We start from the raw sequence: 10,267 nt of genomic DNA on the forward strand, positions 1-10,267 counted from the left end.
GCTGCACTGTCTCACACAGCAGCATCCTAATCTCAGATGCTTATGCAAGATTTATTCCCCTCCCACATTTCTGCATGCATTGTGTTTTCATACGTACACAGTGCAGCACTGCATGCAATATAGAGTCTATGGTATTATGCACTGTCAAGGGAGCTGTAGCATACTGGAAGTGTTTGTTCACAGATCACATACATGGCAGGCAAATAGAAAATAAATGGCCTGACCTTTCCCTATGGAGTTCTCAGAAATGTCACTGGTGTCACAATTACTCACACGTACATGCAAACAAAATCACACGCAAGCATGCAAGCTGAAGAAGCCAGCTCATACTTATAAACACAATAGCTGTAGTTTGGTTCATAGTAAGCATTTCTATGTGAAATGAAACCACGTTGTGCTCTTATTTCCCCTCGTAAGAGTACTGAGCCAGATTAAAGCATGCATGTGTGTGTCTATGTGTGTCTGTGTTAGTAGTTAGTAGTAAGTGGCAGAAAATTATGCTGCACGTGTCCCAGAGAACTCAGTGCAGATGGTTATTTTAGTCAGGCGAGGGCTGCAGGCAGCTCACTGTCATGTTGTGTAAATCTGGCTGTGAGAAAATGGTCCATCCCTGCAGGTTAATGATGAGATTACTGCATGTTTGAGAAATGATGAATGAGAACACTGGAGAAAAGTTATGTAACATTCAGCCAAGTTGTTGTGATTTTACATTCTGCAACCCTTGTAATAACTTTCTCTTCTTTGCCATCAGCACTGCATGAATAATAGCATTTTGTGCCTCACTGACCTCAGTGGATTCAGAATTTACTGACCTTTAAAATGTCTGAATCAGTACCAGATGCATTTTTCCACAGACCACTTCTTCACTTGAATGCCATTATTAATCCATCATACACATTCTTATACTGTATATACAGCTTTTTGACCATTTCCACTCTGCATTTTTTAAATTCTACATGATTGCAAATGCAGTTACAAGATGTGCGCCAGTGGTGTGACATGTTGGAGGTTGGACAGTGACATGTTGATGGTGGGTAACGCATTGCTTCCTGCCACAACAGGCCACCGGCATGTTTCTAATATCAGAACAAGTCAAGGACATGGCAGCAGGACAGCACAACTCTTAAATCACCTCTACACCTTTTCGCACCGACACGTGTGTTGGGATCAAGACACAAAGAGTATGTGGGTCCCTGTACTCATTCACAGCACAGACACTAAAATAACATCCCCAGCAAAACTTTGTCTTGCAAACGTCTCTTAAATCATGCAGACATGCAGACAGATGCAGGGCGGTGTGGAAAACAGAACGAGGGGTCTTAGTTTAAAACAGCAGCTGTGGAAATGTCTGGATTGGCTGAGGTGATGCAAACAGCGTGACTGTCTCCAGACACTCAGCAGATGTGCATAGACACACACACACACAATGTGTGCACACACACACACACACATACACACATCCATCCATCTATACTGTGTGCCCAGCTAATGCTGCAGTAGCTGCTATAAATGTAGTTGCTTTGCTAGTCACAGAGTGTGTGTTTCTCTCTCTCTCTCTCTCTCTCTCTCTCTCTATCTCTCTTTTTCTGTGTGTGTGCGTGTGTGTGTGTTGCAATAACAGGGAGACTGTCTTTTAAATTAAGGACTCCTGCCCAAAAAATGCAAAACATGTTCTGTACCTGACCCTGATCTTTGACCCGGTGCAACTCAAAATATTCTTTTTCTACTACAGGATCAGTGAAGGGATATTGGACTGGACGATGAGCATGAACTCATGATTACCAGAGGATGTATCACATACAAAGGCTTTCCTTAATGGGATTGAACAAAAAGTTAAGGATAACTAGTCTGAAAAGAAAGTGTTGCGCTGTGATTAATGTGTAAGTGTTAGCATGTTAGCATCATCACAAAAAGCACTTGTACAACGACTCCAAACCACTAACTTACTAGAATAGACAATCTTTCCTCATCAGATCTTCATTGGGTCAAAGTGTTGTTTAAACATGGTTGCTAGTAACATCCATATGAATGTCCATAGCAAAGTTCATGGCAATCCATACAGTGATTGTTGAGACATTTCACTCACACACACAAAACACAAAAGTCAACCTGACGGTGGAACTAGAGGAAAGGTCAGGGGATCTCTGAAGTCATTAAGACACAAAGCTCACAAGCTGACTTTTGAGTGTAGATTATTTTGTTTCACAATAAAAAAAATTAAAAAAACAGATATTGTCTTCTGTTAATCTTCTTCAGGGTCCAAAGCAGCACAGCTGGATAAGAGTTTTAGGACGGTTTTGAGCAGAAAGAAAATGAACCGAGGGCTACTTTTTACATGGGGAGGTAAGAGGTACATATGAGGGGTAAAGAAAAGGCCAGAAAGGGGAGGGATGACAGAGGAGGAGAGGAAAGAGAGTACACTGCACTAATGTGGGGAGACAGGACCAGTCTAGGGAGCATCTGTTTTTAGAGTCTCTAAACTCTGCTCTCCATCCATCCTCTTCCTCGTGACCCTTTATTTTTCTTACGATGGCATCTCTCTCCGAGCATCTCTTTTATTTTGTGTTTGTGTCCATACTGTGCACTTCCCATCAAAAAGCAAAGACCAGGAGCTTCTCTCCCTGAGGAGATGGATAAGGGCGAGCGGAGACAGCAAGGCAGCAGCTCTTTTTCGACAGCCCAGGGTCAGTCAGGGTTGCTCTGTTTAATAGCAGAAGGCTATAAAAATATTCAAGTGTTATTACAGTGGGGGCCTGAGAAATAATTCAAAGCATGTGTGTGTGTGGACCATTATTACATAATAGATTAGCATTTGCAAAGGAAGTAGTGGGGCGGGTCTGAATGCAGAAACAAGGATTGGAAAGAAATGAGGGGAGGTTTTAGTCTCCTCGTTTACTACTCATTGCCATTCAAAAGGGAGGAAATCTGGAGATGATTTGAGGTCAATCAACTTCAATCACACAACAGTGGCTCATTAATTTAGGAATTATTTAATAGCTGCTGGAATTCAGCCACTTGAACTCTGCTCTCTGTAAAAAGAAAAACTTCTCGACAAGTCATGCATATGTCCTCCAATTTCAGTATACAAGACACGCTTGTCTTGCTCCTCCCACGTCCTCCACTGAACCCCACAGCTATTTTGCTCTGTTTGCCCAAGGCTTGAAGGCTCCAAGTGGCCTCTCTGGACGACTACATCATTTCATCTTCATAGTACTTCACATGAGATGGCCTGGGCGAGAGTAAAAAGAACATATTCATGTTGTTACTGAAGCCCCTGGGCCAACCCTGGGTTCATTTCACTGCAATACCACTGAAACTTACATCAGCCATGATCAGGAAGGAAAGAGAGAGGAAAATTCAGGAAGGAAAGAGAAGAAAAAGTCTCAGTCCAGTGCTGCACTAATATCAACCCCAGAGACTGTTTGACCTTCACTTTCAGAGCAAAAAAAAAAAACACAGTAAAAACACAAGCAGCAGTAACAAGCAGAGTCATTTTTCAGAAATGTAACTTTGGCACATGCAGCCGCTCTGCTCGATCGCATATTTCTCTTCAATCCCTCCTCTAATGTTTAATGCGAGCCGCGCTAATGCAAGACCTCCCCGCAGATCCCCATGATTAAAGTTGATAGCTTTTCAGCTTCCTCATAAAATTAGATGGATCTCCAGCGAAGTATGATGGTTGTTCCCATTAGCCAGTTCACTAACTGCATCATTGGTTATTCAACCAGGTATTGATGATATTGCAACTGCTGCAATGCAGATCTCACAGGAACATGCATCACTGAGCCTGGAGTGAAGGTAACAAGTGGATTCACAGGCTCACACACAAACACACACACACACACACACACACACACACACACACACACACACACACACACACACTCACACACACACATACACTAACACAAAGTCATTAATTGTTCCCTGCTGACTGGACACCTGGTACTGTTTCTATTAATCAATCACCAAAGCAGTGATACCTACACAGGTCTCTTCATTATTCTATGCTGCAGTTTTGTGCTTTTGTCTGCGTATCATTCCCCGCTGGTGCTATGCTGCTGTTTTGCATGCGTGTGTGTGTGTGTGTGTGTGTGTGTGTGTGTGTGTGTGTGTGTGTGTGTGTATGTGTGTGTGTGTGTCTGAACTGGGTCAAACCCCTGTGTTGCCTCTCAGATGGTCCATTGGGAGATAAACACAGAGAGATGAGCTTTAATCCAGGATTGGAGCTGGATCCTCTAACTCAATTAAACATCTCTGTCTTGCAGGACACACACACACACACACACACACACACACACACACACACACACACACCTACACACACACACAGACACACACACATGTGCATTATAGAGACATGTTCATCAAATCTCCTACCTACAACCTAAACCTAACCTTACTAAACTAAGCCTAACATTGCCTTATCTTAACCCTTCATATTTGGTTACACACATTCGTGCACCATCTCACACACTCACATATAGTGTTTGTTGGTCTTCCACTCACCCACACACATACACACACACACACAGTCAGTGAGGGTATTAAAACTGATATCTCCATGTCATCTGTGTCCTACTCTGGTGCCTGCGTGTGATGTAACACCACTCTGTCACAGATTGTGTTTTACAGTCTTTTGGTCTAATTCCATGTCCTCAACGCTAATGTCACTTTGTTATAAAGTAAGCACAGCAGTGTTGTACATGGAACAAAGCGTATGAGATTATTTAGTTATTTAAAAAAAAACCATCTCAACTCGAGGTTTTCTTACTTACTTGTTCTAGAGCTCTTGACTATCTTACATGGTCTTCATTAGCATACTGTGTTTCACTCTCTGAATTTACATGGCCAGAACTCCCCTCTTTGAAATGTTTGTTAGTTTCAAGTTGTGCTGTTTCAAAAACACTCCAATGGCCTCAGACAGTGATATCCAACACTTAAAACTGCTTACATGCATGATCTGCCGTAAAACTCATTAAAGTTATAAAAAAAAAAAGTCACAATCATCACCAGGTGTTGCAGGGTTGCTGATGCTCATGGTTTTGGCAAGCAGTAGTTTTCTCTCTTTTTGCTGAGCTACTTCCCAACCAGACTGGACTGTATTATTTGTTGATTTACTGTATAAGTCACCTTTTCTCCTGTTGAGCCTCTCAGTCTCGGCTACTGACTGTTCTTATCCTCTCCTTCTTATTATTATTCAATAAATGTTCATTTTGTCTTGGTGAAAACATGTCTTCACTTGGTGATCCAAAAGCTAGAAGAACAACACATTCCACTCTCTAAAACATATTTCCCTTACACCTCATTTAGAAGCTGGACCAAACAGTGGCATAAATACACGGCTGGATGGTTCTGCATCAGGGCTAAATATACACAAGTGGCACGGGGAGAAAGTGGTTAGCACCTGTGACACAGCAGGCAGGTCTGTGGAGTTTACACAGGCTCGCTGTGTTCATGTGCAGGTCACGTTAACTGGAGAATCTAAATGGGCTGTTGGTGTGACTTTGTTTTTGAGTGAAAACTCATCCGGTGTTTTTCATTTTAAGGGCACTCAGAGAGCGTAGACCTCCGCCAAGGCCAATGTCAAACAACATGCATCTGACTTCAGAGGAAAAAAGTTCAAATTCATAGTAAATGATCCGGGTCTGCCCCAAAATATAATGGCTTCTCCTCTGGGTCAGGCCCCATCAATCTTCCAGATTTGACAAAAATCACATCAGTACTATCAGTGTAATCCTGCTGACAAACAAACAGAGGAGTGAAAACACATCCGCCTTGGTGGAGGTAATAATGGATTCATTTAAGACTTTATATGTAACACATAAATTATTATATAAAATATGAGCCAGTGCTTTACTTTTTAACTAACCAATGCTATATTAAGTACATAAAATTGGCCACACATTCACAAATTATATAATTCAGTATTCATTTCCAATAATAAAATGGATTATTAATAATATAACAAAGTGAATAGTGAACTTTGACTGAAGTACATTTTGCTGATAATACTTTAGTACTTAAGTAAAATACTTTTCATATGTATTGTAGCATTATGATAGCATGGTACATTCTACAAATGTACTATTCTACTATTTGTTGATTTGTGCTTAATCAAGTTACCATAAAAGAATCAGTGGGTAATAGATTTTTGTTCTAAATTCAAAGAGAAGTAATAAACACTTGTGATTTAATGTGAATGTGACAGAAGATGACTATCAGACCAGCGTATCCTCCACTCACCATCAGTGTTATTCAAAAGTGTCAGGAGCAAAGATTATTCCAGAGAAATAATTTGACAGCCTATTGACACTGGGAACATGTGCTTCCAATGAATGGCGGGACAAAATCATGGAGGGAAGTAGGAAATGGTGTCAGTCAGCATAAAAGAGACACACATGCGTGCGCCCACACATGCATGAGCACACACACATACACACACACACACATTATGTCTGACTCCTCCATTCACCCTAAACAAGAATGACACTGAAACACAGACAAGTGTTCTCGTCGCTGAAGCCTGAAATTGCCTTTCCTTCCTGCTGTTGATTGTGTTTCACACTCAGTGAAACAAGTGCTGGGACCCCATGACAGATTCAATGTGTGTGTGTGTGTGTGTGTGTGTGTGTGTGTGTGTGTGTGTGTGTGTGTGTGTGTGTGTGTGTGTGTGTATCTAGTCTTATTCATTTGTCTAACGCTTACACCAGTTTGAAAGAATTTGATATTCTGCTTGCAAGATTGAATTTATGTATGGCGGATATACGCACCATTCAACATGAGAGCTTTCCAGTCAGTTAACCAGCCACCCGCCGAACTTCTCCAGTTAGCAAGGTGGGACTGCACCGAGTCCCGAGGCTGCGCAATACTGCAAATAAGGTTAAACATCATGGCAAATTAATTTGTCTGCAACACTGTGTCCTTACTAACAGTCACTTCCTCTCTCATTAAAAAGGAGTTTTACCTTTATTGTTCTCTGGCTGTGAGTACTACTGGGCCTTCACAGCCACCACACACTTGAAGAAAGACTATGTCACTTTAAAAAGAAGAAATAACACAGTTTTTTCCTCTCACAAACTAAAAGTTGAATTTATAAGCAATAAAACAAACAGTTGCTCTGTTCAAAAATGCTCAGGGGCTTCGCCAATGTAATCTGATGCTTTTAGAAATATCATTGTAACAGATGTTGCCGAGTCTTTTCACTGATTCTTCTCCATGTGTGCTTCTCACTGGTGGAGAGTAATAAGAGCATTTACTCATACAAATTTGATACTTGAAGCATATTTTTGCTGATAACACTCGTGTGCTTTTATTTCAGTATATTCCTGAACAGTCAACTTTTACATTTACAGATTGTTTTTACATTGTGGTATTTCTCTCTTTACTTAGGCCTAAGTAAAAAAAAATGGATTCATTCTTCCACCACTGGTATCATTGATTTACATTGTTGACGTTTATCCTGTAATTGTCACTTGTGGCTGCTGTTCAGAAAAACAACGCGTCTCATCTTGGGGGGGGGGTTCCTTATTTAAATCTTAAATTCTGTGAGTTCCAATTGTGTGTGAAATCTTTTCAAATCCCAAATACAAATATCAGAGAGTCAGAGATACAAATTTCCCTTGCAGTAACAATGGAATGTTTTAAGTTGATGTAATGTTTAATTTTTGTATTTCCTAAGGGGTATTTTCTATTTGCACAGGAAGGTCAGAGGTCATGGTTCTGCTATGGAACAGCGCCTCTGTAGCTGGCAGAAGCTCAGCATCACTGTTGTTCAGTGACACATTCATCAGGGTGGACACTTGCTGACATGGAGGATGGATGCCAGGTTTTCTGGGTCAAGGTCAGTCTCCCACTCACCACTGCCAACCTGCAGCCTCGTTTTATTTTGCCAGATGGGGTTGTGTTTGCCTTATAGGACGGTACAATGAGAGAGTCAGACAATCCAAGGAAATCATTTGAGGCTTATCTGCCATAATCTCAATGAATCTCATGTAGAAAATAACAAACCTTTAGCTGTCCCATTCAGGTTAAAACAAAGACTTTCATCACTTACTGAGGCCGTTTGATCCACGTCTGCGCCACAATCCAACCCTGCATCAAACATATAGAGAGAGGTAATCCTGCTCCTGCAGCCCAGATGTCATCCAGCAGGCAGTGAAAGCTTTACACGACTGGAAAAGAAATCACAGTTAACACTAATACACATATATGACACACAATTAGATCACATACATCTCAGACTGCTTTGTCCCCTTCAGATTATCTCCACAGATGTTTGAGTTCAGGCTTCAGACGTGTGTTTACTGACAACATGGAAAATATGATGAAACATGCACATAGAGGTGAAAAAATTAGCTGAATTAAAAAGAAACTTTTATCTTATATGTTTACTTGTGACTTGTTGTGATTCCATAGGTCATACTGGGAGAGTGGAATATACAGTGATAGGAGGATTTTCCATAAACAGACTGGCTATGACCTCCAGTGGTAAACAGCAGAAGTACATTTGACATAACTGCAAAGAGAGAATCACTAGGTGGCGGCACTGGTGCGAGAATGAAATGTTAGGGTGTGAGATTCATTGTCCAAAGGGTAAAGCAGTTCAAAGCCCTGGAAAATAAACACATACTTAAACCCATACACACACAGAGGAACACACTAATTACTGAGTCTCACACGATGAACATACAACCACAGCATGCAGCACAGCTCCCTGGGGCCTGGTTTAAAATGAGTGCTCTTTTCTGTTTGTCTAGTTTTAAACATCAAAGGGCAAACAAGATATGTGCGCCAGGCTGGAGGATGTTTACACACTATCAATATTTCAAAAGTCCAAAAGTCAAAGATCAGACACTTTGTCCCCGCCACGGCAGGATATTTGTCTCAACGGCCGCTGGTCTGCGTGAATCCTCTTGCATCTACATACTGCAGGTACACAACAGCTGTGCAGTAGTCTGTGTTTGTCTAAATCACTTTAATTGATATAAAATGAGAAGGAGAGGAGCAACATCACATGAAAGAGCAAGTTTCAGTGTTATTACTCGCAAAGTTTCAAGTGAAACTGCAGTGAGCGGCTATCAAAACATCTATCTGGAGTGAAAGAGTAATCTCCGAAACACTTGTGACACTCAGTTGTTGTGAGTAAGCGTGTGTGTATACGTGTGTGACTGAGAATGTTGTTGTCAAGCTGATTGTCCAGGTGACGTGTCAGGAGGATACAACTACCTGGGTGTGTCTGCGCCCTCCTTGGTGGCTACAGCTCTGATTTCCTTCTCCTATTACTTCCTCTTGCGTAAACAGAATGCCACAGGGCATCTTTGAATGTTCTTGTTTTGAAAAAGCTGCCTTTGTACTGATTTTGTTGGCCGCTGTCAGGAAAAATCTGACAAAATTTGCTGCTGTTTAACTGGAAAAGAAAACGCCAAAAGGTTTGTCCTATTGCTTACGTTACAATTTAAACAATGAGCTTTAAAAGCCAGATGGCCAATTCAGAAGTAATTTTAATCTCCTATAATTAACCCAGTATTTCGGGGGGGGGGGGGGGGGGGGGGGGTTCCCAGAACAAAGCTCATAATTCTCCGCTGGTTTATCTGGTTTATCTGCAGCCTGTCTGACTTTGACAGGCATGTGTCTTGCCTGAGGAAACAGTGACATACAGACAGACAGTAAGCTGGTCAGGAGGTATGGAGGAAGCAGATAAAGGGTTGATTGATATGGAAGTGTGGTGTGTGTGTGACAGCAGAAGCGCGTGGCTTTTCTGGTGTCAAACCGGTCCGGGAGGAGGCAAAATGCTGGTTGTTTTGCCTGAACCAGCAACAGTGTCTGTTTGTTTTGGGGAAAGAAAAGTGCAGTGTGACACATTTTGCTTTGTCAGTTGAAACAGACAGGCTTTCCATAGTGGTGACATCCACAAGCCAACAAGCTCTGCACATAGACATGACAGTGTGCTCTGAACACCATCAGTGTTTTCATTCAATCTACACACTGAATGAATACAAACTTTTGGTTTTGTTTATCTACTTTTTGGACGTGAGACAACAGTGAAGGACTTAAAGACGACACTGTGTCGCGCTTGTCCCAGCAGCTTTAGCGGTACCGTACTTCACCAAGGCTCCAGATCCTCTTAATTTGTCCAGACTGTCAAAACCCTAATACCACATCTCTGTCTGTGTGATATTTGCAACATCACATGGGCAGCAAAGATTCAGGCATCACATGGAGAGTCGGGTGGAGGCTTGATGGGTAAATGGTGGTGGTGGTGGTG

General features: G+C 41.7%; 2 long non-coding RNA genes across 2 annotated transcripts in view; one reads left to right on the forward strand and one right to left on the reverse strand.

The window, feature by feature from the left end:
* Nucleotides 1-7,383: 7,383 nt before the first annotated feature.
* On the reverse strand, nucleotides 7,384-9,369 carry LOC147819148 (uncharacterized). Its single transcript, XR_015437214.1, has 3 exons — nucleotides 9,229-9,369; nucleotides 8,057-8,174; nucleotides 7,384-7,911 (listed from the first exon to the last, which is right to left on the reverse strand). It is a non-coding gene; the product is annotated as an uncharacterized LOC147819148 (long non-coding RNA).
* LOC147819149 (uncharacterized) overlaps nucleotides 9,298-10,267 on the forward strand; it is a 3,663-nt gene continuing 2,693 nt past the window's right edge. The window contains exon 1 of the long non-coding RNA XR_015437215.1: nucleotides 9,298-9,431. This is a non-coding gene — a long non-coding RNA (uncharacterized LOC147819149). The remainder of the gene's footprint in view (nucleotides 9,432-10,267) is intronic.

This window comes from Seriola lalandi, unplaced genomic scaffold (genome assembly GCF_002814215.2).
Source record: "Seriola lalandi dorsalis isolate HSWRI2012SDOR001 ecotype SW California unplaced genomic scaffold, Sedor1 jcf7180002054285, whole genome shotgun sequence".
In the NCBI taxonomy this organism is placed as follows: domain Eukaryota; kingdom Metazoa; phylum Chordata; class Actinopteri; order Carangiformes; family Carangidae; genus Seriola; species Seriola lalandi.